At 38.2% G+C, this 4,693-nt stretch overlaps 1 long non-coding RNA gene across 1 annotated transcript; it reads right to left on the bottom strand.

Moving 5' to 3' along the window:
* Positions 1-660: 660 nt before the first annotated feature.
* Positions 661-2,662, bottom strand: LOC133956987 (uncharacterized). Its single transcript, XR_009921183.1, has 3 exons — positions 2,507-2,662; positions 1,901-1,954; positions 661-1,656 (listed from the first exon to the last, which is right to left on the bottom strand). It is a non-coding gene; the product is annotated as an uncharacterized LOC133956987 (long non-coding RNA).
* Between the last annotated feature and the right edge of the window lie 2,031 nt (positions 2,663-4,693).

Below are 4,693 nucleotides of genomic sequence, written 5' to 3'. Positions count from 1 at the left end.
TTCTATAGACATAAATGTCTTTTCAATAAACAAGCACCATATTACATAGACATATTAATCTTTTGTCCATTCACTACAACATCCGAAGACATGTGTCATCTGATTTTTATTATTGCAAATACAAAGTCCCTATAATGTCATATATGTAATCTCTTCAAATGAAATGTTGTATGCATTAAAACAATACAGCGTTGTCCTTGCTCTCATATTTGTGTATGGCATACATCCTGATAGTGGCTCCTGATGTTGTCAATGGATCTGACAACTTCTGATGTCAGGACTCAGTGCCATCTTAATGAAGTGGACATTATGATGACAACACCAGCTGACTGTTCACTGGTGTTAGCCTGTTGACACAGATGAAACCCAGCAGTCAATAGGCTCGCAGATGGAGTCCCATTTCCATCATGGCACTGTAGTTGCTAGGCAGATTTCATGCGGCAATTTGAAGGTGTCTCAGCTCTGCCCCCTAAGCCAAAGTTCACTTTGGACAATGTGATTCATGCCTAGTTGTGGTTACATGACAAAACGCTTGAGTTTGTGCAGTTGCGCCCAGAATAGAGGGACAGAGCAGAGACGGACGACAAGAGAGATGCTCATTTCCCAGAGCAAGAACACTGATTGAAACCACACAAAATATTAGACTCCAAAACAAGACTGTAAAGCTTGTAAGTCAAGTTTATTCACACACACATTCATGCTATATTGCATATAAAATCCAATAAATATAGTTTTCCACAAAGGACAGATGTATTGGACTTTCTTCACAACAGCGCCATCTACATCTGGTGTTCCAAATGTAGAAACACCACTGAACTAATTCATATCAATCGCAGACTACATATGTAATGTTGAAGTACTTGTCCATTAAATGCAACCATTTAGACAAATGACATGGTTAGTTTGATTTTTGTACATATATTGGGATAATATTTTAATATCCCACAAATAACTAATGTGACAACCAGTGTAAACACAGTTCTTCAATTAATTGTATAATTATGTTTTCATACTGAGGGAAGTGGAGAGACTTGATGTGGACTGTTATCAATAGCTCTGTGGGAAATTATCACCTTGAATATTACAGATGAGGTAAAAATACATTTTCTCTATTTGTACAATGTTGTATTTCTTTCCCTACTTTTATAATAAAGTGACTTCAAATATGTACATTTAACCATGACGATACAAACCAAGAACACAGTACAATGGTTCTATCTGAAATCTGTTGTGCTTCATACACAACACAAAACATTCTTTAACAGTGCTGTTTTTGTCTTCATAGATGAAAAACTGCAGCACCTGATGTCCTCAGCAGCAACATGGTGGAGATCTGCAGCGTCATGCTGGTCAACACGTGGACGACTGAATCGTCATCTACACAACACTTCTAAATTCCTCCCTTAACTAAATATGACCTGCAACTGTTTAGTGGTGGTGGTCATTGCAAAGTGTCATGTATAAGAGTTAATGTCTATCTTCATTATGGTTGGTTAAAAAAATAAACATTTATTAGAACAATGTGTATTTTTTGCTTTCTGATTTTATACACTTTCGAAAAGAACCCTGTGTTTAATATTTCTGCTTTGCCATAAGAGACACAACATGGTCGTCACAGCTGTGTCCTTCAGGCTCGTCTGTCCCTAATAAAAATGACTGGAAACACAAAATATATCATTATTGTACAGGAAGTGTTACTTTTGAACAAGTGTGTATTCTCATTTTCTGATGATATTCAACTATGTATTTGAATATGCTTTAGGATTAAAACGTGCACCAGCATGACAATAAATGTACAGTATGGAGTTATTTCACATTAAAAGTATTGCATTATAATTAAATACATTATGTATTATGTGCAATACTTTGATTGTTTGTAAGTAATGAAACAGGTCTGTACCTGGAGTCAATGTTCAAACTGGTTGGATTCAAGTTGTGTCTCAGGCTGAACACCCTAGAGGAACATTGACCACAAATACACAGATATGTAAAGTCATACATGTGCCAGGTCAACTGCTTAACAGACTTTTACATGGTAAAAATAAAATATTACTTCAAAGTTAAATCAATTCAGCTTAGGAAATAGGTAGTGCATATTAGCCTACAATTCTGTATGACACTGTCTGTTCTAGTAAAGTTACAAGGCTATGATTTACTCATATTTCACAAAAGAATTCAGTGAAGTCTGTCTGAGATTAACGATTTAAAGAGTGTAGGTGGCAGATTCAGGTTTCAGCCCGGAAACTATTTAGCCTCCGGGCTAAGCTAACTAACAAACCGACATACAGTCTCCTGTCTCAGATTCATCCTTATAAACTAACGCTTGTCTCTGCTTTGTTGACCTGCGTTCATGGTGGTGTGTCAGTGACAGCTGCCATTTGCATCTAACACGATCGCAGCTGTTATATAGTTTACGAATTAGCGTTGCTAAGCTAGCAAGCCTGATTGAAAGGCACCCTGCGAATCACTGCGAACACATGGAAATAAAATACTCTACGTGACTTACCACAGAAACAGCAGCGCAGACGTCTTTAACGTGTCCCTCAGGAGAACAAGCTGAACTTCAAACCATGTTTCTCATACGATATGGGAGTGGAAGCCGCGCACAGTCTGATGAGGCGTGTGCTGCTCACTCTATTGAGCTGAAACCGCAGGCACCAGGAAGTACCGCTCGTCCCTGTGACGTCACGTGAATTTCAAACATCTATATCGCTTCAACCAGGGAGTTAAAAAAAAATACACCCCCCTCAGAGTTGTCATGAAGGAAGAACTTAGCGATTGAGACTAAAACCAAAGTTTGAGCAATGCTGTAAAAGGTTTAATTCTCCGCTGAAGTTGGCCACCCTGTAAACACAGTCTGTTAATGCATAGATAACACAAACCATTGTCTGACACTGCCATCTAGTGACTAAATATTGCAGCACATCTGCCAGTTATAGGTGTTTTCATTCTTCAAACTGGAAGCCTCACTACGGTCACATGGATTGATGAAAAGTTTAAATTCTGATAACTTTACATCTTCATCTTGTTTTGTAGAGTCTCATCTAATTTTTAAGTTGATCTGATGAAAGCTGTCTGAGTAGTACATAAAAACATAACACGTACCAAAAACAAGACATTTCGTGTTACCACCAGGGGGCGCTGTGATTGTAAGTCACAATTTCTGCACCCATGTCTTCTGGTGGCGACTCTTGTCGAATGTGTCTAGTTTGGACTCAATTGGACAAAATATGTCTGAAATATGGAAGCTTGTGTTTTGATGGCGTTTCATCAAACTTTAACGCCACACCACGGTCAGACGGTTTTGCTAAAACGTAATCCTTCAATAACTTTAGATCTCCAATTTGTTGTGATGACGATCGTCTAAATTTGAAGTTGATCTGATGAAAGCTGTACGACAAGTACATCAAAGAAAAAATATGGAATATGACCAAAATGGCCACTAAAGTCAAACTGGCGGGCTTCCTGTTGCGTTATTCATAATGCACTGATGGACTTTTTTGTGCATCTAGTCATGATACACAATAATCTTTGTTTTTTTTGAGGATCGGTGAATGCTAAATGAGGGGCTTTTCCGTAGGTGGCGCTCTTGAGCCATTTTGCCACGCCCTTTTCAAAATACTCCAGAATACGTAATTTTACGCCGCCTTCGAATTTACTGCAAACTCCTACAACTTTTTGAGCACATTAAAGCCCTCAAAAAGCCAATTCATTTAAGCTAAGAAAAATAATAATAATAATAATAACTAGGGCTACGTTGTAGCACTAACGGGCCCGAGCACAGGCAATTTCAAGTCTGTTGCGGTCGGGGAAGAGAGAACGTTCGATGACCAAGCGCTCGTCTCCACATTGCCTGCGTTTGCCCTGTGCGGCAAGGAAGATCGCTCCACTTCTTCTGGCCAGCCGCTGGTGCTGAACTAGAGGTAAGTAACCTTGAAACTATCCAACATAACCTATTGCTTTATCTATCATCATATGCTTACATTCCTCAAGTTTTTTGTAATATGTAATTGTTATAAAAGTTACCGTTTATTTATCACGTCTAATGAACAGATTGAAGCAAGATAACTCGACAGTCTTGTTTTGGTTGTGACATTAATTTTTTTAATGAGTTACTATCAATACGCTACACGTGTACGTTTCATGTGATAGTAACTGTTTCACCAATATTCTGATACAGGATGGTATATCCGCCATTACTATTTTCACATCGTTTATTTAGTCTGTCATGGAGTTGTAGAGTGAATTAGACAGTAGTGATAACATTATAATGTCCACACATCAGTGTTGTAAACACTTCTCCAATTAATTATATAATTATGTTTTCACACTGAGGGAAGTGGAGAGACTTGATGTGGACTGTTATCAACAGCTCTGTGGGAGATCATCACCTTGAATATTACAGATGAGGTAGAAAGACATTTTATCTATGTGTACAATGTTGTATTTCTTTGTCACGTTTTATCAAAAGCGATTTAAAGTATGTGCATTTAACCATTAGGATACAAACCCAGACCCTAGTACATCGGTTCTAGCTGAAATAAGTAGTGCTTCATAAACAACACAAAACATTCATAACAGTACGCTTCTGCTCCTCATTAATGCAGCTCCTGATGTCCCCAGCAGCAACATGGTGGAGATCTGCAGCTTCATGCTGGTCAACTGGAAGACAACTGATTAAGATTAAAAGATT

The sequence above is a fragment of the Platichthys flesus genome, chromosome 7, assembly GCF_949316205.1.
Source record: "Platichthys flesus chromosome 7, fPlaFle2.1, whole genome shotgun sequence".
In the NCBI taxonomy this organism is placed as follows: domain Eukaryota; kingdom Metazoa; phylum Chordata; class Actinopteri; order Pleuronectiformes; family Pleuronectidae; genus Platichthys; species Platichthys flesus.
This window is presented reverse-complemented; position numbering and strand designations above follow the sequence as displayed.